This window comes from Sapajus apella, unplaced genomic scaffold, assembly GCF_009761245.1.
Source record: "Sapajus apella isolate SASKATOON/1434 unplaced genomic scaffold, GSC_monkey_1.0 scaffold33, whole genome shotgun sequence".
Classification (NCBI taxonomy): domain Eukaryota; kingdom Metazoa; phylum Chordata; class Mammalia; order Primates; family Cebidae; genus Sapajus; species Sapajus apella.
The window spans coordinates 9,347,076-9,374,050 of NW_022436973.1; the positions used below are offsets into that span (position 1 = coordinate 9,347,076).

A 26,975-nucleotide genomic window follows, 5' to 3' on the forward strand; every position below is an offset into this window, starting at 1 on the left:
GGTTCAGGCAATTCTCCTGCCTCAGCCTCCTGAGTAGCTGGGATTACAGGCACGCGCCACCATGCCCAGCTAATTTTTTGTAGTTTTAGTAGAGACGGGGTTTCACCATGTTGACCAGGATGGTCTCAATCTCTTGACCTCGTGATCCACCCGCCTCAGCCTCCCAAAGTGCTGGGATTATAGGCGTGAGCCACCGCGCCCAGCCAAGGACAGCTGGTTTCTTAATGACAGGTGACATTAGGGGTCTTGAGCCCAACCCATGTTCATGTAGGAGAACATAATGCATGCCATAAATAAATGAAACTCAACCTAGGCAGTCTCCAAGCTGCCTGGAGGAACATCCACAGACTACAACAGATGTGCAAGACAATCATTCTTGCCTCTGCATTTTCTGGGCAGCTAACAGCATTTCTCCTTTCTCAGCTGAAGCTATCTCCAGTATTCCCCTCCTCCTTCCCTAGAAGAACCAACCCTGCAGGAATTATCAAGGGAGGCATAAGTAATTACTGTTTTCTTTTCTCCATGCTAATGAGACAGTTAGATGGTTCCCCTTCCCCCTCTTGAGCTGGAAGTGAGAATCTAAAGCTTTATAATCAGTAACCAACACACCAAAGCTTGGGCCAGACACTCCTCTGTGCAATTGAGACTGTGTAGAAAATGGCTTTCATGCTCCTGATGAGACCAGAGCTGGAAGGGCTCAACCATTTTACAAAAAGGGAGGTAAGACCAGAGCAGGGAGGGGAATCTGTCCAAAGTCAAAGAGGGAAGTCAGTGGCAGGTCCAGAATCAGTCTCCTTATTGTCAACCAGGCCACCTCTCACCTCACTCAGACTACATATAGTACAGAACAACTTTAGAGGGAACTTCAATGTGAAGGCTGGAACTGCAAATTTCAAGCTCCCGTATCAGTTTTTGAGTATTCAAAAAGCACTGACAGGCCAGGTGTGGCAGCTCATGCCTGTAATCCCAGCACTTTGGTGGGCAGATCACCTGAGGTCATCAGGGGTTTGAGACCAGCCTGGCCAAGATGGTGAAACCCTGTCTCTACTAAAATTACAAAAAAAAAAAAAAAAAAAAATTAGCCAGGCATGGTGGCACGCCATCTGTAGTCCCAGCTCCTCAGGAGGCTGAGGCAGGAGCGAGACTCCACCTTAAAAAAAAAAGAAAAAAGGCCGGGCGCGGTGGCTCACACCTGTAATCCCAGCACTTTGGGAGGCCGAGGCGGGTGGATCACGAGGTCAAGAGATCGAGACCATCCTGGTCAACATTGTGAAACCCCGTCTCTATTAAAAATACAAAAAATCAGCTGGGCATGGTGGCACGTGCCTGTAATCCCAGCTACTCAAGAGGCTGAGGCAGGAGAATTGCCTGAACCCAGGAGGCGGAGGTTGCGGTGAGCCGAGATCGCGCCATTGCACTCCAGCCTGGGTAACATGAGTGAAACTCCGTCTCAAAAAAAAAAAAAAAAAAAAAAAAAAAGCAATGACCATGCTGTACCTGCAGATGTAGTAGGCTCAGTCCAAGAACTCCAGTTCCAGGGTAGAGGGCCAGGATCTGAGAGATAAGGCCAATTTCACTCAAAAATTAAAATCATAAGTGGATGGTCAGGCAAATTGAATCTATGAATTATAGTAGGGATTCAGCTCAGTTATGTAAAGATTATAGAACTTCAGATCTGCTGGATAAAGGAGCTCTTGCCCACACTGGGCACTGGGGCCTCAGTCTACTAGTCCAATCCCCTTAGTTCACAGATGAAGAAATTGAACCTAGCATTATCAAGGGCTTTTACTGAAGAGCACCCAAGTTAGCAGAAGGACTTAGGGATGCTCTAGCCCAGAGCTAGCTAGCCATGGTCAGAGAAAAAGGAAGACATAGCCTCTGGGGAAAGGAGCCAGCATTTGCAAATGCTGTGCTAGGAAGAAAACGGTTCTAATTTTTAAGCTGAAATAATTTGTAGACTCTAACAAAGCTTATTTTTTTAACCTGAAGACTGCCTCCCTATCACCTTCTAAAGTCCCTTGCCTCTCTCACTTCAGGTGGGATTCGGCAATTCAAATCCAGTTCTCAGACTAATTCTGACTCCAGGCAGGAAATAAAACAGTCTTACCCCTAACTCCCATCCCCTAACCATAAGGCCTAGATACCAACTCTTCCTCCCTGTTATTCTTATACCATAGACTGACTGTGGGGCTCTTGTGATACACCGCATATGGTAAGTGCTGACCACAAGGCTTCACTTTCTAGAGTGCACAAAATTAGGTACTTTATTTTATAAATGGGCTCAGTTCCACATGACAGCCCCTGCCTTAGTCACCCGCCTAAGACTTCTGCCCACCCCCGGGGCCCCAGAACTAAGCCCAGTTCTAAATCCAAGGCCAGGCCTCCCCACCAGCCTAGATGTCCACTTGGGTTTGCTGCTCTCTCCACCCTTCTGCAAAAAAGGCAGCATACAGCAGAAACAACTAGCAGACAGACCTAGGTTTAAGCCCTGGCTCTGCCACTAAAACTGGTTATCCTTAGTGCTATGCCACTGTTTACTTGTCTGTCTCTTCTACCACTCTTCTCTACTTGGAAGCAAGAAATATTTAGTTGTTTTCCTTATCCTCAATGAGTCAGTCATTGCATACTGAATGATACTCTCTAAAACTTAAGTTCTCACATCTATAAAATGGTGATGAAATCGCCTACCTCAGAATAGTGAAGATAAATGCAGGGAAGAAAAGTATGTAAACTACCTAGACTAGTGCCTGGCCCTTAGAAGCTTCCTCTACGGTATCGTGGATTCTCAGGGCCAAAAATTTGTCTGTACTGAATTACACTGCCCATCCTGGAGACATCATGCCTTGCTGACAGGGTCTGTTCCACTCTAGTAAATCAGATTGACTGCCAGTTCCTAAAACCCTACCAATAAAAACAGCTAGAGATATGACTATTCTCCTCACAGTTGAACGTAGTGGATTTCAAGCAAATGATCTGTAAACATATACTATACTGAAAAGAGAGGAGAACTTTGGGGGGGAAAAAAGCTATGCTATGAAATTGGAGCTTATTCTAGATTGAACAGAGAGGGGAGCTTTGGGGGCGGGGGGAGCTATGCTATGAAAACTAGAGCCTTACAGAAGAAATCCCAAGTCCCAAAAAGTGGCTGAAGGTACCTGTACTGGAGCCTACAGAAGGGCCAGAATCATTGAATGAATTGCCTTAGGTCACATAGTAAACTGAATGCAGAAATGGGCTTCCAGCTCACCACTGTGGTCTCCCTAGATGGTGCTTTTTCCATCCTTCAGGGCAGATCCACAAGGAAAAAGGAAGTAAGGAATAGGAGACTCAGTATAGTGGCAAGGACAGGCACATAGGGATGTCAAGCGGCACTTACGCAGTTTCTGGCTGGTAAAGGTGACTGAGGGACACAGTCAGCCTTTAGATCCCTAGGGGCCTTATGCGCTCTGGCAGTTGAAGGGCAGAAACAAGTTCAAACTGGCTACAACAAGTGTCAGCAGTTATAGAGGGGAAGAGTAAAGGGTGTCTCAAAGTAACAAAAGCCCCTTCAACCACAACATAGCTGCTTTGAGTGATGCTTCTACCTACCCATCCCCAACTTCTCAACTTATACAATGTTCCAGGTTTCCTATGGTATCTGTCTTTTCCATTAGAGGGTCATCAAACTTACAAACTAGGTGTGAGATATAAGGTATAGAGAAGATATAGAGTAAGAGCTCTGTCCGGGCTGTACGTGGTGGCTCCCGCCTATAATCCCAGCAGTTTGGGAGGCCAAGGCAGGAGATCACTTGAGCCCAGGAGTTCGAGACCAGCATGGGCAACCAAGTGAGACATTCTTTATTTAAAAAAAAAAAAAAAATTTTTAAAGAAAAGAAAGATAAGGCTGAGTATGGTGGCTCATGCCTATAAACCCAGCCTTCCACTTTGGGAGGCCAGGAGTTGAGGACCAGACTAGGCAACAGCGGGCTAGATTTAGCCCACTAGTTTGCTGACACCTGTTCTAACTAATCTGTCTCCAATCACCTCCGTCGCCTAATCCATTATTCCTGTCACAGTCCTGCAACCTCAATGGATCCCGTTTGCCTATGGGATGGTTTAAACTCTACCCTCATTCATCCTCTACCATATCCTTTTCCTGTAGACTATACTCCAGTCACAGTGAGTTGTAATCTGGCCCTCACGCTGTTCCCTAAAATAGGCAATGACTTTCTCCATTCCTTTGCCAATATTACCTACTCAGAGACAAGTCCAAATGCCAATACTTGGGGGATGTCTGCCAACGACTCCCCAACCCCCATGGGAGTTAATCAATCCATGCTTACTTTCCCTGACTAGCTTCCTTCCCAGGTAATCTGTCTAGCATGTCCTCCACATATTTGTGTTACAGTGAACCTTCACATGTCTATCTGTCCTAATTTACTGGGAGTTCTTGAAAACAGGAACTATGTCTCATATGTCTATACACTATTTTCAGAACCTGGAATACAGTGGGCACTCAAGCTTCCTATCTACCGAATATCATATATAATTTGTATATATATGGTTGTCCCTCATCCATCACTACCTCCCCACTCCTCCACAATTCTAAGTTTCTCAAGGTCAGGGACAGCATCTTACTCAACTCGGTGTCCCTTGCAGTACCTAACAGAGCACCCAGTGTCTGCCTACTGAACAGGCTTTTAGGCTGAGTAGATTACGAGAACATGGGATCTTTGGTTCTAACAGAACTGTGAGATAACTCACAGCATCAAAGAATCCTTCAGTCTGTTTCATGGACTGGCCCCTAACTCCTACTCCATCATGCTTTTGGATCTGGCCAGGTTACCACTTAAGGCAGAAGCCGAGACCAGGCAAATCACTAGACTGCCAGATTGATCTTGCCTGTGCTGCGTTAAAAGAACTGAGCTATGTGAAGAGAAGAGGAATCCTTTTTTTTTTTTTTTTTTTCCTTTGAGACGGAGTCTCACTGTGTTGCTCAGGCTGGAGTACAAGTGGCACGATCTCAGCTCACTGCAACCTGTGCCTCCTGGGTTCAAGCAATTCTCCTGCCTCAGCCTCCCAAGTAGCTGGGATTACAGATGCCCGCCACCATGCCCACCTAAATTTTTTTTTCTTCTCCCACCCCTACCAAGACGGAGTCTTGCTCTGTCCTCCAGGCTGGAGTGCAGTGGCAAGATCTAGCCTCACTGCAACCTCCACCTCCCGGGTTTAAGCAATTCTCCTGCCTTAGCCTCTGGAGTAGCTGGGATTACAGATGCGTGCCACCATGCCCAGCTAATTTTTGTATTTTTAGTAGAGATGGGGTTTCATCATGTTAGCCAGGCTGGTCTCGAACTCCTGACCTTGTGACCCGCCCGCCCCAACCTCCCGAAGTGCTGGGATTATAGACATGAGCCACCTTTCCCTGCCTAATTTTTTTTTTTTTTTTTTTTTTTGAGACAGAGTCTCACTCTGTCGCCAAACTGGAATGCAGTGGTGCAATCTCAGCTCACTGCAACTTTCTCCTTCCAGGTTCAAGTGATCCTCTTGCCTCAGCCTCCCAAATAGTTGGGACTACAAGTACGTGCCACGATGCCCAGCTAATTTTTTTGTATTTTTAGTAGAGACAGAGTTTCACCATGTTGGCCAGGATGGTCTCGATCTCTTGACCTCGTGATCCGCCTGCCTTGGCCTCCCAAAAGTGCTGAGATTACAGGCGCAAGTCACTGCGCCTGGCCTTCTTTTAAAAATATTTTTAGTAGAGACAGGGTTTCACCAACTTAGCCAGGCTGCTCTCGAACTCCTGACCTCAAGTGATCTACTCGCATCGGCATCCCAAAGTGCTGGGATTATAGATGTGGGCCACTGCGCTCAGCTGAGGGATCCTATTTTCAGACCTCCTTTCCCTGGCCTCTAACTGATCCTAAGTACTAGCCCTCAACTGACCCCCAATTCATATTTAGTCCTAGACCAGAAGAGAGCCTTCTAACAAGTACAGATCCTTAGTTCCCCAAGGCAGGTAATTTCACTGAGGGAAAGGCTGCAATTCAACCTCACCTGAAGAAAAAACTCAAAGATATGTGGTAGAAATCATTAGAAGCTCCACTTCTGGATGCAAAGGAACCTCTATTGAGATTAGGAGTCCTGGGCAAGCCTGTAGACCACAAGCACAGCTATCCTACCTTGGGGAATTTGTGGGGTTGAAGACTAAATTGCTGATTTAAAAAAAAAAAAAAAAATCAAAAGAAATTTACTTCTAAACCCAGAACAGAACAACATTCCATCTGGGTAAATGAGCTTGTCACAGGCATGAGGTACTTCACATATCTGCCATTCAGGATTATGGCTGTCAAGTTTTAATTAGGGTAATTAGAGTTAAAAATGTAATTTCATTTCAGGGGTATTTTGAACAGATTCCATTAATTTCTTTCTTTAAAAGAACACAGGAAGGAGGGGCAGTCTGTGTGGAGCAAAGAGGATTTTGCCATGAGAGAAGCAAAGCTATTTGCCTGGTCCAGAAGAACTTTTAAACCACTGCCAAGAACCACAGCACCTCTGCAGGTGGCCCAGAGGACAGAGGGCTGCTGCTCTTCAGGCTTCCTCCCTTCTCCCCCACAGAAGTCTAGAAATAAGTTTCAGTCAGCACTTGCTAATAAATTGATCTCCTCCTCCCCACCTGCTGCTCCTGCATTACTGCCATCCAATGGCTACTATTACAGCCTTAAACCTGGCAAAGGATAAGGGCTCAGAGCAATCTGTTTTGCTACACTTTAGGTGCTGCTCTAGTGCCCATCCCTTTAACAAGAATTCCTGTACACATCTTTATGCTTTTGTTTGTGCTTCTTCCCTGATCTGGAGTGCCCTTCCTAGCTTAACTCTTACTCTTCACTCTTCCTTCAAAACACAGATCACAATTACATCCCCTAGGAGAACCCACATTCACCCCTCTGGAATCTGAGTCCCTTATACACTCGTCTATTAAGGAACGTGCATTAAACTATGGTTTGTATCTTTGTCTGACTCTGAGGCTAGATTGTGAGGTCATCTAAGAATCCCTAGCACTAACACAAGCCCTGACACACAGGAGACACCCAACAAATATCTGTTGAATGAGCAACTACAGGGGGAATTTGGTCTGACCACACCGGCTGCTAAGCATGTTAAGCCTGCAGGTTCTCCAATGCCTAGAAACATCCAGTTATGAATCCCTTCCCCCTCTTTGCACAAGGCCAGTTCAGAAACCTGACTCTGCACTCCGCAGAGAAGAAAACCCTCCCACTGATCCCAAATGATGACTGATCTCTCCCATTAGAGCCTGCTCACTCCTTAGGGAACTTGGAAAGGAGATGAGAAAGCAAAAGCAAGCAGAGCATCCCATCCCTACAACCCCCACCCTCACCCACCCCCTACTCCCCATCCCATCTCACCACAGGTTTTAAATAATTTCCTCCAGTCTTTGAATGGCTCCAGGGAGACGGCCACAGCTGGCCTGAGCTCCAGTTCAGTCTGTAGAAGGGTAAGTGAGGGCCCTGGTAGAAAAGTTGATCAGCTTGGAATTGGTGTTGCAAATGCTCAGAAATGTATTAATAGCATAGCATAATAGAGATTATACTATATGACAATGGGCAGGCAAGTCACTTCAACTTTTCTGAGCTTCAGTTTCCTTTCCTTCCTATGCCAGTGGGGTGTAAGGAGAAATAAACACAATGAGGCTTAACTCAGTATTTAACATTTAGTAGGTATTCAACAAGTGATTTTTCCATCTAAAGAGGGGGCCTATACTATGTACCTAGCATCACACTATGTAAGAGTTTCTAAAGGTGAGGAAAACACATTAAACAGGGATACAAGTTAACCATTTCTCCATTTGCTCAGAGTAGCCCTGCCTGCTGGTCTCAGGGGAGGAGGGCTACACCAGCAGAACTGCTGTATTGACAAGTATAACCAGATCCATTTCACAGTAATCATTCTCCCTACCTAGGAGCACTACTCCAGCCTCCTCCCAGGCTCCCCAGGCCTGGCTGCAGGCCCATATTGATCCATTTCTAATTAGGAGCCATGTCAGTGCTTTCTGGCAGAAGGTCATGGCCTAGGCTGCCTCGCTGGCCTATGACCAAATGCCCTAAAATGCCCTGCCCAGGACAGATCCAGAGAATGGACACCATGAGGCAGAAAAAGATCCCAGACTAAACTTATCATAAAGCAGTATGAAATTTTAGAACTGAAAGGGTCCTTTATGAGCATGGATTTTTAATATTTCAGCAGAGAAGGCTGAGGTCCAGAAAAGAAACTTGTCCTAGGTTATCAGAAGATAATGTAGATCTTTTTACTTCTAGTTCTTTCCTCTAGATAAGTGTTTCCCAACTTGGCTACACAACAGAAGGACTCAGGGAACTCATTAAAAAACATCAGTTTCTATGCCTGACCCCAGGGATTCTAATTTGGAACACATGCAATGGCTTTGGCTCTCTTTTGCTAAGTATGGGATCGCCTTCCAATAGACGTGTTCAGGTTCAAACTCACCTTGGGTCAAAAATAGTAACATTCGGAGGTACTCCACTATTGTCTGATCCAGTCCTCCCCTACCCATCATTATTCTAGGGGCCTGAATCCAAAGGATCTATCATAAATGGTTCTAACTTCCCGTCTGCTAGCTTGGCGGTCAGCAAAGAGCACTTCCTTTCAAAGCTAGTCTGAAACTAAAATGTCTGTTATGAAGATACAGAAACCTAACGGGTGGTAGTGATAGCACCTGGAGTTAAAGAAATGTGGAAGATGCTGTGGTACTCAGTGTGTGGCATCTGGCACGGGCAGAGATGTCTGAGTATGTGTGGGCAAGTGTGGCGGGCAGTACTTCTGCATATATGTAAGGGATTGAACAGTGTGGTGTCTGAGATAGGCTTGCAGATACTTTTGGAGCACACACAATTCTGGGTAGAAGACAGTGGGATGGGGTGTAAGAGGGTAAATGTGTGTACATAAAGGAGGAGGGGGAATAGATGACTTAAAAGTGTAAGGGAGATACGCTGGATGTGTATAGAAGAGAGGACATATATGTGCCATCATGACTCAATTGTGTGTGTGTGTGTGTGTGTGCGCGCGTGTGTGCACATGTTGCAAGGCACTGAGCCTGTAGGGATGGGGAAAAGTGTGTATCTGTCTCTGTATGGCCTATACACCTGCATGCATGAGAAAACAGATCCATGAACAGTTCTGACTCATCCAGCCCTGGCTTTGCCTGAAGGCTCCTACCACTCAAGGGCAGACCTATCTGCAGAAATTTCTCATTAAAATTGACATTCTGACAACTACAAAAAATAAAATGATAATGACACCCCCAGCATTGTGGGAGGTTAAAAAAAAAAAAAGTCAATGCCAATAAAACACAAGAGGCAGATGAGAAGCAATTATGCCCCAATTATTTCTCAGCTTCACAAGGGGAGATGTTATTTGGAGTTAAATATTGTATGACTGATTCACATCTCCACCCCAAGACTTGGATTTCTTGGGTTACCTAGGAAGAGGGCAAAAAAGAAAAAAGTATGTAGAGAAAGGTAAATAAAGGTTTTTGGTTTTTCTTACAAAGGACTGGAGAAATGAAGAGACAAAAAAGGGAAAGATTGAGAACAAAAAATAAAAGGCAAAAAGGTCAAAAGAGGTAGGAAGAAGGGAAGAATGGGAAGAAAAGTTAATTTCCTTTAGGCTGGCCCAGAGATTTAGCACACATTTAGCAGAAATTCTGAATGAGGGAGATGGGTAGATTAGCAGGTGGAGCCTGACTTTTGTACTTCCTCATTACTTTTACTCCAACCATTCCCTCCATCTAGAATGTTCTTCCCACCATCTCTGCCAACTGAACTTCTGAATCTTTAAGGACAAGCTCAAATGCTACAACTTCTAGAAGCTTCCAAGATTTCTCCCAGTTAGTGCTCACTCAAGAATTCCAGTAAATTTCCAGAGCACTGTCATATTTCATCTGTAACACTTAACAACAAACTATACTATGAGTATCAATGCATATACATTTCCGTAATTCACTTTGCAAGTACTATTTGTGCCAAGCCTACTCCAGAGACAGAGACACAAAGGAAATACAGATAAGTAGCACGCTATCCCCTGGCCTATAATGTCTCAATCTAATGAAGGAGGAGTTAGGTGTGACAAAGCACTAGAGTACAACTATAGCAGTCCTACAAGTCAAAGGGCCTGCTATAAATCCTGTACTTTATTTGATCAAAATTAATTCTGCTTCTGTAGTGATCAGGGAAAGCTTCAATGAGGAAGTGGCATTGGAAATGGTATGAAAGATAAATAGGAGTCCGTCAGGTAAAGGGGACAAGAAGATAAGGGGATTTCTACTTAGGGGAAATACAGATGCTGCTCAATTTACAACAGGGTTACATCCAAATAAGCCCATTGTAAGTTGAAAATATAGTCAAAATGCTTTTTTTTTTTTTTTTTTTTAAAGACAAGGTCTCACTCTGATGCCCAGGCTGGAGTACAGTGACACAATCAAGGCTCATTACAGCCTCAACTTCCCAGGCTCAAGCAATCTTCCCACCCCAGCCTCCAAGTAGCTGCTGAGACTACAGGAATGTCCCATTACGCAGGTTAGCGTTTTTTTTTTTGTTTTTTTTTTCTCAAAGAGATGAAGTCTATGTTGCTCAGGCTGGGAAAATGCATTTAATATACCTAATTTACCATACACCCTAGCTTAGCTTAGCCTACCCTGAATATGTTCAGAACATTAACACTAGCCTTCAGGTGGGCAAAATCACCTAACACAAAGCCTATTTTATAAGACAGTACGGAATATCTCATATCATTTGCAGACTAGTTGTATGAGTATTACAAGTACAGTTTCTACTGAATGTGAATCACTTTCGCACCAACATAAAGTCAAAAATTAGTAAGTCAAACTGTAAACCAGGGACTACATAGTCAAAACAAAGTCATGATATAGCGTGGCACATCCAGGGAACCTTTTACTGGACAGAAACACAGGTAAACACTGGGTATTAAGCACTATGCTGCTGACAAAAAGGCAGGAAAGTGATATGGCACCAGGCTGCATGAGGCTTGTGGCCAAGGCCAGAGTTTAAATTTTATCCTTTACAACTTGGGGTGGGAATGGAGAAGAGGAGGGAACAGTTTCAAGGTGTCTAGTCTCCCTATTTTAGATGCCCTACTTTTTACTGCAAGTCCCCTTTAAAAACAGAGCAAACAGGTTCAATCCCAGGCTCTGTGTACTGCAGTAGCATTACAAGACTTTCTCAAGAAGGGCAACATTAAGAAAAAAATGAAGGATGGGGGTGGGGGAAGATGCAGAAGAGAGGATAGGTAGGGCTCAAAAAGAAAGGAGGTAGAGGTAAGAAAAAAGAAGAGAAGAGGCAAGGAAGGCATAAGGGGGGATAGATCTTGGCCCCGAGGCTCCTTTTTGCTGGGCTGTCTTCTACATCTTTCTAGGCAAAAAAATAAAATAAGGTCAATCTGATGCTAGTGACAGAAGGAGACCCTTTGCACAAAGAAGAGGCTCAGCACATTACCACCTGCCACCTCCCTCAACCTTCCGCCACCTCATGATGATAGGGCTGCACCAAGAAGCCTTAGCCCAGCTCTACCAACCACCCCAGGCTATGCCAGAAGCCACTGCCCCATGGCCAAAGAGTGTGTGAGGCAGGAACACCAAACAAAGGTCAGGAGTTTGAAGTAGGGCCTACCCAGAACCCATGCTGCTTTCATTTTTTTTTTTTCTTTTGCGACAGGGTCTCGCTCTGTCACCCAGGCTGAAGTGCAGTGGTGCAATCTAGGCTCACTGCAGCCTCCAGCCGCCTCCCGGGTTCAAGCTCTTCTCATGCCTAAGCCTCCTGAGTAGCTGGCACTACAGGTGTGCGCCACCATACCAAGCTAATTTTTGTAATTTTGGTAGAAACGAAGTTTTACCATATTGGCCAGACTAGTCTCGAACTCCTGACCTCAAGTGATCTGCCTGCCTCAGGCTCCCAAAGTGCTGGGATTACAGGTGTGAGTCATCACACCTGGCCCCATGGCTGCTTTTTAGGATCCTAGAAGAAAGTTCTGGTTCCTTCTCTGGACCTTAGTTTCATCTGCAAAACAAGGGGAGCAAACAAGAAGTGAGGGATAAGGTACCCTCTGAGTTACAAAAGCTGTTTCCTATAGAGGATGATGTGGGAATTTGTTCTAATCAAGTCTCTAGTTTCATTCTTTCCATTCCTACTTATGGTTAGTTTGAAATTGGAAGAAGCTAGACTCAGAATAGGAGCTATCCCTGACACCACCACCGATTTTGGCCCTATCCAAAGTCTAGTTCCTGCTCAGACCCGTATTTTATCTCATAGGTCACAAGCAGATGCTTAGGACCAAGGATATATTTTTGTCCGATATGTACAAATTTATATGTATCATCTAATATGCAGCCATGTGTTCCAGTTTAAGAAACTCCCAGTTTATTTATTCACTCGAAAAATACTTAGATCCTATGCCAGGCTCTGGGGAAACACTCATTAACAAGACAGACATGGTTTCTGCCTTCATAGAGCTCACAGTTCAGCTGAGATATAATGAAAAAAGTCATACAGAATAGGAGGCACAATGAGGTACTAAGCTGCGCATCCAGAGTTTATTTCAAAAACAGCAATCCCTTAGGCAAGTTGTTTAACTTCTCCAGACCTATAAGAGAAAGAGGTTTAATCAGGCAGTTGCTGCTGAAAGGTCCTTTCAGCTAAAAATTCTACTTAGCATCACAAGAACTTAGCCTACTACCCTTTTTGAGTTCCTAACACTTATTAGTCTGCTCTCTTTATCTGGAAAATCAGGATCAGTTGTCATGGAAATTACCCCGGTGCTCCACATACTAGAGGATGTTACAGTAATCACAAGAAGTCAAAGGAAACCAGCAGGTGACTTTCTGGGTGATTCTTTTGCCTACTTTCAGGCCCCATGCAGTGGCTCAGGCCTGTAATCCCAGTACTTTTAGGAGGCCAAGGCAAGAGGATGGCTTAAGCCCAGGAGTTCAAGACCCCATCTCTACAAAATAAAAAATAAAAACAGCAGGGTGTGGTAATATGTGCCTGTAATCCCAGCAAATCAGGAGGCTGAGGTGGGAGGGCCACCTGAGGCTGGGAGGTAGAGGCTGCAGTGAGCCAAGATTCCACCACTGCATTCCAGTTTGGGCAACAGAGTGCAACTGGAAGGAAAAAAGACCAGGTATAAACTCTTATTTAAAAGTAAAACAGCTTTGATTTTGAATTAATGTCCATGGTTTCCTTCATGATGCATCAGACTTAATTCCACTCTAGCTAACAAATATATATTAGGGATTGCAAAAAATGCCAACTTGACAAGGACATGATCTACTGAGCCTTGACTAGTCTGCTGTCCATATGAGGTCCTAAGACAGGCCAGGAGATAAGATTTACCAGCCAATAGGGACACCAAAAGTTCCTAGTAAAATGAACATAATTCACTTAGTCGCAGGGGATTTACCAGCACCTTAACTGGGTAAAGTCTCTTCAATATTAAGAGTTCCATCTAGAGTTGGGTTGGACCTTGGGAGCAAGCAGGTAGTAAAAATGAGTTGACCAAGTGTTTAAAAAAAAAAAAAAAGTGCTATTCTGGTGATAAATAGCAAAAGACACTGGGCTTGAGCAACAAAGAAACAATAGGAAACAGTGTGGCTTTGACAAACTTGAGAACAAATATGCTCTGTCTAAAGAAGTCAGGAAATAAGAAAGGAGAACGTGGAAAAGAGTAGAGAAATGAAGCACATGAAATTGTAAACTCTAAGCTTCTGTCAAATTGGGCCGATGCTCCAAAGGGTTGCCCAAAGATTTGAGCCACGTTTGCCTCAGGTTACAAGCTTCTAAAGCATGGACTAGCCATTGTACAAGGAATGAAAATATAAGAACCCTAGTAGAGGCCAGGCACGGTGGCTCAAGCCTGTAATCCTAGTACTTTGGGAGGCCAAGGTGCGCGGATCACAAGGTCAGGAGTTCCAGAGCAGCCTGGCCAACATGGTGATACCCTGTCTCTACTAAAAATACAAAAATTAGCTAGGCATGGTGGCGCACACCTGTAGTCCCAGCTACTTGGGAGGCTGAGTCAGGAGAATCACTTGAACCTGGGAGGCAGAGGTTGCAGTGAGCTGAGATCCCTCCACTGACTCCAGCCTGGGTGACAGAGTGAGACTCCATCTCAAAACACACACTCACACTCACACACACACCCCAGTAGAAGACTCAGGGAGTGAAGATGTCTACAGAAGAGCTACGGCCTACTTATGCCTATAAATGGGGAAATTGCTCATGGTCAGCATCAGGCTCTAGCCTCTGCTATTTTCTCAAAAAATCTTCCTCCTTTTTCATGAGAAACCAGTCACCTTCATGGCCCCATGCCAGGACCTCTCATCTCAGGCGTACATACTATCTCCACTGAAAAGCAGTCCCAATCTCCCCAGGCTTTTATCCCACTCAAAATAAAAACACAGGCTGAGTGCAATGGCTCACACATAATCTCAGCACTTTGGGAGGCCAACATAGGAGAACTGCTTGAGCCCAGGAATGTGAGACCAGCCTGGGTAACAAAGCAAGACCTCATCACTACAAAAAATTTTAAAAACACTTGGGTGTAGCGGCATGTATCTGTCATTCCAGCTACTCAGGAGACTGGGGTGTGAGGATAGCCTGAGCCCAGGAGTTCGAGGTTGCAGTGAGCTATGATTGTGCCACTACACTCCAGCCTGGGTAACACAGCATGGTCCTGTCTCAATTTAAAAACCACCATCACCACCACTACAGGCCAAACAAAATATGTACACAGGCCAGACATAGCCCAAGGGGCTACCAGTATGTGACCTCTGATCTAGAGGATAAGACTGAACAGATCTGGAACAGAAAGGGTTTAAGAGTCCCCTGAGGACTCCCCAGTGAAGATGAAAGTTCAGCAGTTTGGTTCCCCTAAAAGGAGTACCTTTAAAATCCCTCTCCCTGAACATCACAACTAAAAGTTCCTTGTCCTTATTTTTTTTTTGGGGGGGGATGGATTCTTGCTCTTGTTGCCTAGGCTGGAATGCAACGGCACAATCTCTGCTCACTACAACCTCTGCCTCCCAGGTTCAAGCGATTCTCCTGCCTCAGCCACCCGAGTAGCTTAGATTATAGACGACCACCACCAAGCCTGGCTAATTTTTGTATTTTTAGTAGAGATGGGGTTTCACCATGTTGGCCAGGCTGGTCTCGAACTCCTGACCTCGTGATCTGCCCGCCTCGGTCTCCCAAAGTGCTGGGATTTCAAGCATGAGCCACCATGCCCAGTCAAGTTCCTTGTCTTTGCAAGAGCAAAATTGCCCCATTACAGTCAGATGCTATCGGGAGTGAACAGTACAATGCTAAATATACATTCTCCCCTGAAGCAGGATGGCATTCCCCATGCTTCATTCCATCATTATTCTATCTTCCCCAGATTCCTTCAGCAACTCCATAAAAGCAATAGCACCTTTGCCAAACACAAGAGAAAAAAAGAGTAGCTGCACTTGAATAGCAACTCAATCCAAGGAGGGAAAGTTTAATGCTGGAAAAAATTTGTTTCTTATTTACCAAAACTCCCATGCTAGACTTACAGCAGGGAGAACACAACAAAAATGGCTTTTAGGAAAAGGTATCAGGCAGCAGTGAAGAGCATGGCACAGAAAACAGCAAAACAGGATGGCAGGGAAGCAGGAAATTCTAAAGGGGGATTAAGGATCCCATAGCCCCACAATGACCTTGCCTGAAATAGGGTATGGTCTTACAGTCCCTGATTGACTGTATGCTCCTTGAAGACAGTCTTACTCGTATGGGTATTATCTACACCATCTAGTACCACATTGTAACATGGCAGGCACTCAAATGGTCATAGACACATAGACTAGTACTCCTGTAAGAAATCTCAGATCACAGACAAAGAAACTAAGGCCCAGAGTTTTTGTTTTTGTTTTTGAGACCAAGTCCCTCTCTGTCACCAGGTTGGAGTGCGGTGGCACAATCTTGGCTCATTACAATCTCCACCTCCTGGGATCAAGCGATTCTCAGTCTCCCAAGTAGCTGGGACTACAGGCACACGCCACCACACAAAGCTAATTTTTTGTATTTTTAGTAGAGACCACCATGTTGGCCAGGATGGTCTCAATCTCTTGACCTCGTGACCCGCCTGTCTTGGCCTCCCAAAGTGCTGGATTATAGGTATGAGCCACCACACCTGGCTGACCCAGAGAACTTAAAATGATTTATCTAAGCTCACAGAGTGGGTTAGTGATGAAAAGGAAGGAACAAAAGCTTTGGAGACAAGTAGGCCCGTGTTCAAATCCAGGTGCGGCCTTGGACAAGCCACCCAACCTCTCTCAGTCTGTTTTCTCACCTACAAAATAAGAACAATATCTATTTTTGTAGAGGCTTGCCATGAGGGTTAAGAGAGAGTGTCCTCTAGATACAACCACCAATTTACAGGAAATACAGAGGACAAAGAAACACAGAAAACACACCAAAGGAATGCAATGAGCAAAATCCAGAACACGGAAAAATCTACAGAAAAAAACACCCAGCTTCTTCAACAAGTAAAGGGGGGGAAACTATAGTCATGCATCACTTAGCAACGGGGATACATTCTGAGAAATGCATCATTAGGTGATTTTGTCCTTGTGCAAACACCACTGTGCACTTACACAGTCCTAGATGGTATATAGCCTACTACACACCTAGACTATACATCTCTCTGTATATTTACTGTATAGGCTGTATAGTTGCTCCTAGGCTACAAACCTGTACAGCATGTTAGTGTGCTGAATACTGTAGGCAACTGTAACACAGTATTTGTGCACCTAAACATACAATGGGTACAGCAAAAAAAAATGGTATTATAATCATATAAGACCACTGTCATATGTGGCCCATCACTGACTGAAACATCTCTATGCAGCATGTTGACTGTAGAAGGGACCATATAAATTGAGACTTGAAAGACTTAAGAACCATGTGTGGACTTTATATGAATCCTGAATCAAACTATCAAAATAAGATTGTGACATTTATGAAACAATCGAACATTTAAAAACAATATTCTGGATTTTGTATTAAGGAACTCTTAAACTTTGTAACGACGGTAATGGCATTACGATTGTTTTCAGAAGTCATCTTTTAGAGACACACTGTGAAACATTTAAAGACAAAATATGATGGCTGAGATTTTCTTCAAAGAACAGAATGAAGAAAAGTAGGCAGGGGTATAAATGAAATAAGACTGACCATGAATTCCTAACTGTTGAAGCCAAGGGATGGGTAAATCATATTTCATTAACCTATTCAACTTTGTATATGTTTGAAATTTTCCATATTAAAAAAAAAAGGAATTGGTTAAGTTTCAATCCTAGCAACTCCATCTATCAGCAACGTGACCATGGCATATCTCTTAACCTCCCTGTGACTCAGTCTCCTATCTGTATGATGATCAACAGAACCTACTTCTTAGGGTTGAAGTGAGAATGAAACAATAATTTTATATACATAAAAGGCTTTGCACATAGTAACCTTCAGTAAATATTAGCTCTATTAGTACAAACACAAGGTACCAAGTATGATATCTCAACACAGTGGACACCCAATTAATATCACTAATATGCAAGGCTGCGTCAACATTTAGAACCCAAGTCAGATTTTTAAATCAACTACTCAACTAGTCTCCTTGACAAGGGGCCTAGAAATTCTCTGGTGAATGTCCCTAGTGGCAGCATTAGCACCCTGTCTCTCTTGATAAACACTCCAGGACCTGACACAGGATCAGAAGCTGACTAATGTTTAACATGAAAGTGCTGCTCTCTGGAAGCAGGCAGGGCCACCTTATTTCTCCCAACCAGGTAATATAAGGTATATTTTCTATTATTTGCTGACAGAACAAAGAGGAAAAGCTCTAAGACATGATCAATGTTCATGCCAACCTTCAAAGTGATTTGGTAAAACTACACAAAATAAACACCCAGCTAGGGTCCACTGGCAGGAGAAAAGCTGACAAAGAAATGGCGATTTTTTCCCCCTGAGCACATATACAAGTAATAGATGAGTTCTTAGACAACTAAGTTCTTTAGGTTTTAGTATTCCCTCCCCTCCCCAACCATTTTAAGAAAAACTCTCTTTTGACATACTTCAAGTATGACTGTTTACTGGATTAATTTCTTTCCTGAAATGATATAATGATAAGCAAAGAGCTCATTCTCATCTTTCTATCCAGTTTAAATACAAATTGGCTTCATAACAACATGACCTTACTCTGCTCCAAGAGGCTATGAGAAGGCATCACACATCTCCAAAGTGTGGGACACCTCCACCCCTGCTCATTAGCAGGAATATGGATGCTACTCAGTCTGATCAATCAGCTGTTCCTCTATTCAAGTTGTTCCCATTGCATAGAATGTTCTCTACTTCTGCAGCCTAATCGCCTATGACCATTCTTTCACAGCCTAATCGCCTGTGACATCAGTTGAGAAAAGATACCTGGGTGTTGCTTCTGAATAGTATGGACGATACAGTAAAGACATGGCAGCATTGGTATTTCATAAACTGTAAGTACAACCTGACAGACTAGAAATTAAGATGGTCCTGGACAACATATGGTCACTAGCCTTATCCCACAAGGTCCAGTACAAATACTCATGGTCCACAAATGTTCCTTGTGAACTCCCCCTCTGCCCCTCCCCCATGTACAAAGGAAGCAGTCTCTTCCCCTTCTGAACTTCCCAGTCACTGTACCCCTTTATGGTACTTGCTATGTGAGAATTCATATTATGGTTCTTAAAATTCATATCTATAACTGCTAACCAGAATGGCTTCAAATGAAAAAGACAGACAATGCCAAGTGTTGACAAAGACACAGAACAACAGATTTTTTCATCGCTAACCATGAGATCTGAAAGGCCTTTCAAAACTGTTTGGCATATTTACTAAAGCTAAACATATGCCTAACCTATGACTTGAGTATGAGGTTAGAAAACACTCACTCACTGTTCCCACTAAACAGCTCTGCCTCCAGTCTTTTGTTCCATCGTCACCCTTGTCCTAATGCTTTCGTCATACTTTCTCCCAATCACAGAGACTAACTTGGATTACTCACCCTGCTCCCTACAAAGAGATCTATCTCCCCTCCTATGGAAGATCCTGTTACTTACCCATTAACTCTGACAAATGACTGACAGATTCTTCACATATAAATTGTCTCACATGATTTTACAATGTTCTTTCATTCTTTATCTAATTTGCTCCTCACAATAACATTATGAGGAAGGCAAGATATGGAGTATTAACCCCACTTTACAGATGAGAATATGGAGCTTCAGAGAGAGAAAATGACATCTCCAGTTTACCCTGGCCTTATTATTCTAGACCTCACTGAAAATGCTAAATTTGTTGGAAGAAATTGGGAACACAACACAGCATCCCAAGGAACATTTATCTTTGCAGGGCAGGAAAGAGGGAAGAACCCTTCAAGACCAGGAAAGCCTCAATGTGCCCACCACTTCCATTTGCTAGGGCTCTTTGCTGCAAAGTGTTCAAAGAAGGCTGACAGAGGCAATAGCAATGGGCTTCGTGAACTACAATTTAATCACAATTATTAAATCACAGACTGATCAAATGCCAGAAATCACTCCTCAGATAATTCCACTTGCATACAAAATAGAGCTATTTTATTTCAAAACTGAGTATAATGAAACTTAAAATAGTTCAATATGAAACTTGATTTTCTTCATTTCTACGTAAGAAGCGAGACAATACCAAATCTTCCTGAAACCAACCAGAGAACTGTTTCGGTATCCAGATGCAAATATCTGGACACCCAAACCTGAAGGACAGCATTGCCCCATAATCTAACATTCTTGACTTTACACACTAGGTGTTGGATACCTTAGCAATGGAAGATAAATATCTGTAAATTACAGAAGGGGGAGAAGGGAATGTGAAAAATAAGTCTATACACTGAAAGATTATCAAACAGGACTCCTTGTCTACTGATACAGCCATCAGTTACGTCATTTTCTGTTTGAACTTTCAATCCAAATATATGTGCCAGGGCAGTAGGCTGGATTTGCTTTACCTATCTGTCTTCCTCTCAAGACTGAAAGTAATTGGTGGACAGGAATTATGTCTCCTTATGTCTCCATAAGGAAAACACATAGGAAGTACTCCAAATTCCTGGAATAAATGGTTGAGATTAGGGATGGAAGACTGTTGGACTTCCAAGCATAAATAATCATGCCACAGCAACTAAGTAACCTCCTCTCAACCCTAATTTTAGTAAGGGTTGATTTTAATTGCTGTGAGAATCAATTCAGGGTGAATCTTTAAGGTTTGAAGAGAAGTTATTCTTGTGTTCAACTGATTCATGCACAGCCCTCATTATTACAATGGCAGCACCATTCGTCAGTACCACCTTACAGGTATCCACAAGAACAAAATCACAAAGCCATAAAATGCTATGGGTAAAAACGAAACAACATTTGACTTCTCAGTATAGTGTGATCATACCTTTTACAAAGAAAACCCAGATCTAGACAAATGAAGAATTATGGAAATGACCCTTTTAAATCTACCGCTGGGCTTGCTTTCACTAACACCAAGAATTTCAAAGGAAACTAGACAAACAGATCAACAGACACCATGTAAACGGTACCGTTAACTAAGCTTATTAAAATCCTTGATAAAATAAACAAACAGGAGACAGCTAAATACCAGATAAATGCCTCTGGAATAAAGAAACTCTGGCCAATAACATTAAGCTTCTAAGCCTGGTATTCTAAAACAGAATATTTACTTGGAATAAACCTATGAGTCTTACCTTGACAAATAAACAGAACTATTCTGTCTCTACAGATGGCCCTTCAAGGGCCAGGTAACCTCAGTAGGGGTATCTACCCCATAAGGCTAAAGCTCTTAGGAAATGCAAGTTTCTGGTCTAGTGTTTTTCCATTACTACCACTGTGTGAGAATTTTAGAGTGTTTTTTATTTTTCCTTTATTATGTGATTTTAAACAGTTTGCTACATATTTAAATGTAATTTTTTATAGCCTTAAGACTCCAAGTTTGTCCCATGAGGATACAGCTCCAAGTTTATAATGGAACTCAGCATACAATTTGATAAATTCATCTCACAAGCAATTTTTCAGCAATCTGTCCACTCTAAAAAGCAATATCCATCTGTTTATATACTGAAAGGTATCTTCTGTGAACCCAGAATTTAACCCTCTAAGATACTCTCAACACTTTAGCAAAGCCCTTTCTCCATCCAGAGATATTCTTAAGCCACTTCCACAAAAGTAAAAAGGTAGAAATACTACTCAAGATTATCTAGTTCAATTCCCTTGTTTTACAGACAAGAAGAGAGAGATCCCAGAGAGTATTAGATAATTACAATTAACATAGGTTTGGCAAGCATCAAAAGCCCACTATTTTACCCAGTCAAACTCACTGGTATATTGGGAAGACAGCCAGATTTGCACTTTAGTTAGTAGAGCACTCCCTAGGAAACTCAAGTATGTATCCTCTTAGGAAACCCAAGTATTCAGTCACAACCCCCTACCTCAACCCTAAAATAGGGAACAGGGGGCAGTGGATGTCTTAAATGACTCTTCTGGAGATGGAGACTAGAGCCCAGGGACAATATCCTATCCTTCCTTCCTCCTAGGAGATACAGCACATTGATAACCATGAAAATCATTAAGAAATGACAGAAGACACTAACACTGAGGAAATAAGGCAAAGCTGTGGAAACAAAAGATGACTAACATTAATACTTGAGCAGATACCTGTTTCTACTTATTCATTAGAAGAGAAGGGAGAAGTCAAAGATAGAGGGACCTCCAACCCTTTTGCTGTCCCCTCCTCCCCACTCCACTCTTTGGGCCTTTACAGAATTTCAGGGACCCCCGCCCCCCACCACCCCCAGATTATTTTATGAGGAAACAAGGCTATAGAAAGAAAGGGCCTTAGTCCAGCCCACACACTGACCAAATGATGCACAGGCTAGCGACTAGACTTTCAATTTATTCTATTGCACTCTGTCTCTATTCCTAAGGGTCTGTGAGCTGTACCCTGAGCACAGGTCTGAAACTTTGCTTACAGTACCGGAGTTGTAGAACAAGCAGGTTAACATTACGGCTGTCATTTTCTCCCTTCCAGCTATACATTTTATATATGGAGCCAAAATTGAATAAGACCAAGACACTCAAGTGAAACCTTGCTATCTCCACCCCTACTCCCCCCAACCAATGCCAAACTAAGAAGCAGGAGAGGAAAAAAGAAAATACCTGTCCTAGACATACATTATCTAAATCACCACCTAGTATCATGAAATGTAATTGCTAGAAGGGACCATGTGGGTCATCTAGTCATTATTCAGATGAATAAACCTAGACACTTGACACCTGAGAAAAATACTGGAGCACAGAGTGGGGTCTCATGACTTCTATCCCTAATAAAAACCCTTTCGGGTCCTCCTGTATCCTGTCCTACCCTGCCCTGCCCCATCCACCCTCTCCCTAGGCCACTGCTGTATCCAAGCTACTGAGATTTCTGCCCTTCTGGATCATGAGCTCCTTAGGGATACATTTTACTCATCATTGTTTTCACAGTGTCTAGCAGACAGTAAGCAGAGAATTGGCTTTGACTTAGAGAGGAATACGCTGGTACACAAAAAAGACCAGTGCCAAAAGACATAGCCTAGAGAAACTGTAAACTTTCCTTGGCTTAATGTAAGCAGTGTCCAGGCTGTTCTGGGCTTGCACATCAAGGATTGAATACTTCCTCTCTTCCTAAACTGTTTGCATCATTCAGTTTAGCCAGAAACATGACCAGTTGTGCCACACTCTCTCTCACTCCCCTTCAGACCTGACACAAAGAACTAGAATCCACAACCAGACGTAAATGAAAGCATATGTAAGGAGACCCTGCATGAGAAACCCTACCCCATCCCTTATGTGCTCCTCCTTCTCCTGTGTCCCCACCTCAATAAATAGCACCCATCTACAAAACTGCACCAGGTAAAAACCAGATGTCATCCTGATTCCTTCCTTACCCTCCACACCAATCATCTTTGCTAGGGTGCAGTGGTTCCATCTTGGCTCACTGTAACCTCTGCTCCTGCGTTCAAGGGATTCTCTTGGCTGAGCCTCCTGAGTAGCTAGGATTATAGGTGCCTGCCACCACGGCCAGCTAATTTTTTTTCTTTTCGTATTTTTAATAGAGATGGGGTTTCACCATGTTGGCCAGGCTAGTCTCAAACTCCTGGCCTCAGATGATCCACCCACCTCGGCCTCCCAAAGTGCAGGGATTACAGACATCAGCCACCATGCCTGGCAATTCCACCTTTTTTCTACACACGCTCTCCCACTACCTTCATTTGAAACACCATCACCTCTTGCCAGCCTCCTAACTGGTCTCTCTGTCCATAGAGCTCTAGCTCTCCAGTCCACTCCTGAACAGGCAGCCAGGGACATCCTTCAAAATGCACTTCGAATCATGGCCCCCTCACCTCAGGATGAAGTACAAACTCCTCAACACAGGCAAGGAGGCCCTTTCCCAACTTGGCCTCTGCTCTGCCTACCATGAAAGTCTCCTGTCCAGCCACATCGACCCAACTCAAGCATTATGCTCCACCCAAGAAACCTGAGAAATTTATTTAGCCCTCTTGACCTGTTTTCTTCAACTATAGAATGGAATATAGTACATACCTTCAGGATGGTTATGGAAAGAAATAATACATTTAAATTCTTAGAATAATATCTGACGTATATAGTAAATGACCAAAGGTCTTAACCATATCATCACCATCTCTGAACTTGCTGTTCCTTCTACCTAGAACAGTCTTATCTCTGCCTCCTCCCTGACTCTCTCAGATCTCTTCTTTTCCTGGCTTATGTCAGTTTTTCTCTTGAGGGCTAGGCTTAACCAATTTCTCCTCCTAAGAAGCCTTCCCTGACCTTCCAATGCTAGGTTAGGCAACATTTCTCTGAGCTCTCCTGGTGTCTGTCCCTGTCACAACACAACACTTCTCACACTGCCTGTTTCCTTGCCTTTCTTTCCCACTAAGCTATATGAACCCAAATCCCTAAGCTTAGTACCATGTCTGACAGATGCTTATTAATTGTTCAGTGATTGAAAAACTTTCGAAAAATGAGGTACCCAATGAAAGACAACCTCAACAAGTAACCTCCTCAAATGTTAGCCAGGTAGCTGGTCTAAATGACTTTAAGGTCTCTCAACTACAAAATTCTATCCAACAAATTCAGCACATTGACCTAACTGGTCACATTTGTTTGAACAAGTAGGCAGTGCTGGGGCCATCAAATTTTTAAGGAGAGTGTGACATGACCAGACACATGATCATGTGTTTGTTACCTTATTAACCATCTCTGAGACACTGCCTCCTCCAATCCACAGCTGTTATCAGGACAAAATTCCAACCATCTTCATTAACAGCCCACTCCCCTAAATACACCAACAGAAAACGGTCAGAGGCCATTTTGAAAGGCTATATGCAGCATCTAACTCCATCTTAACCACCTGCAAGCAAGAAGGAACCATCAACATCCTATAAGAACTCAAAAGCTAATCCCTCTTGTGTGCCTTTATGGAACGAGGGGGAAGAGGGAGCATTTCATAAAGATGATCTACTTAATCATCCTGAGTAGTTTTGATCCAAGCTGCTGTCACTGCACTGTTATTCCTGACAACTGTAGCCCTATATCCCCAAACCCTGGATGGTCAGAAGGGGAGGTGCAAACAAGGTGAGAGTGAGGAGTTATCTAGATTCTATTTTAAGGGTATAATGACCCAGTGTGGTGGCTCATGCCAGTAATCCCAGCACTTTGGGAGGCCAAGTGGGGGGGATCACCTGAGGTCAGGAGTTCAAAACCAGCCTGGCCAACCTGGTGAAACCCCATCTCTACCAAAAATACAAAAATTAGCCAAAACAGGCTTAAGTGATAAAGAACATCAATCTAAGGGGGAGAGGAGTGGGTCTTACTCAGAGATACAACCAGGCCTGGGTTCCTGTTCTGGAACAGCATGCAGGTGAGGACTACTATTTTGCATTTACAACACACTCTGAAACTAAGGAAGACACTAAGTGTGCCAGCTTTGCAGTCACAAAAAGACAAATATTGCACAATTCCACTTACATGAGGTTCCTAGAATAGTCAAATTCACAGAAAGTAGAATGATAGTTTTCAGGGGCTGGAGGGAGGAAGGAATGGGGAGTTAGTATTTAAAAAATACAGAGTTTCAATTGGGGAAGATAATGGGCAGTGGTGATGGTTGCATAACCATGTGAATGTACTTAATGTCACATAAATATACACTTTGAAATGGTTAAAATTGTAAATTTTATGTTATATATATTTTATCACAATTTTCTTTTTAAAAAAGCATGCCAGCTTTAAGGTTATACTGTCTGCAGTCTGAATCCTGGCTTGGTCACTTACCAGTTAAATGACCCTGAGGCAGGTCATTTAACTTCTCTAAGCTTGTTTCTTCTCCAAAACAGAGATAATAATAATACTTAATTCATCAGTTGTTCTGAGAATTAAGTAATATAGTCCATAAAGTCCTCAGTCCAGTGACTGGTGATACACGTTAAGTACCTTAATAAATTCAGCTATTATTACTACCACTATAAAGCACTTTCACAGCCATTTTCTTACAGTCCCCACAACAATCCTATGAGATGTTACAGATAAGGAAACTGAGGCTCAGAGAGCCACAATGAGTGGCTCAGTTTATGATGCCAAATCAAATCCTCTGCTCCAGGTGTCCCATCCTCACTACTTACTCATTCTGTCATCTAAGGCAAGTGCTATGCTACGTCTCCATTCCCTCACAGTAAAAAGGAGACATAAATCAAGCTCTACAAATTCCCTCACAGAAATGGATTAGAAATTAAATCAGATAATGGTTATGGAAGCGTATATAAGCCATAAACATATAAAACTGAAGTGGTGACTTATGAGAACTAGTACACCTATACTGAAACCTGGCCTTCCTTTAATACTAACCATAAGGCACAGAAAGTGGTGGAGACTATAAAACTTCCTTGGGATTTCCAATTACTCAGGATTCCTGACCTTAAGGCCTGAATAAGTAGTTTCCTGCCCTTTTAAGAAGTGGCAAGGTATGGGAGAAATAAAAATACTACTGGATTAGAAGGAAGAAGACTGGGAATTCTAGTTCTCACTCTGACACTAAGGCAGTCTGAATTCAGACCACTACTTCCCCTTTCCAACGTTCAGTTAACAGGGAAGCAGAGAAAGGCAGATATGAAAAAGTTGGATCAGATGGTCTGTAAAACCCCTTTCAGCTCCTACATAGGACTTCTAAATCCAGAATCCTGGCCAAGACCTACAAGACTCCAAAGGACTAATGCAAACATCAAGAGACTCCTCAAGACCTGGCCCAGAAACTCTCCTGCCTGATTTTTAGACACTCCCTCAAACCGGATCAAACACATTGGAAAACTGGAACATTTGCCAAAGTTAATTTTAGTTCACTTTAACCACTCTGTGCCTTATCTGAAAATAGGAGAAATATTTGCCTGAAAGCAGATGACTTGAGCTATTCCCCCAGCCTCCATCAAACTAGGATCGATAAACCTAAACAAAGAGAACCTGCAAGGTCTGAGAGAAGGACCATGCCACACACAAAATAAAGCGTGAATCCCACCGTTTAAAGTCTCAAGGCTTCCTTGAGACAAAACCCCAGGGAATTTCAGTTGTGTCTGAGATCTTGGGTCACTGCATCCATTAACTTCTAACTGCCGCAATACTAGCAAGGAATTCATCCAAACCTTTCCCCTTGGAGATATGGTAATCCCAGAATGAGATTTCATCCATAGTATAGTGGACAACCGCCCAGAAGCCAGGGAAAACCTAGAGCTACGTCCCTAATTAAACGGTGTGACCCAAGGCT

General features: G+C 43.2%; 1 protein-coding gene across 7 annotated transcripts in view; it reads right to left on the minus strand.

Moving 5' to 3' along the window:
• The window catches only part of RALY (RALY heterogeneous nuclear ribonucleoprotein), an 87,141-nt gene that overhangs the window by 58,701 nt on the left and 1,465 nt on the right, over window positions 1-26,975 (minus strand). Inside the window, exon 1 of one of the 7 annotated variants that reach the window (XM_032295211.1) lies at window positions 7,407-7,425. The exons of the other annotated variants lie outside the window; for them this stretch is intronic. The gene's annotated coding sequence lies outside the window, so the exon portion shown is untranslated. Of the gene's footprint in view, window positions 1-7,406; window positions 7,426-26,975 lie in introns of those variants that run through there. 7 annotated transcript variants of the gene reach the window in all.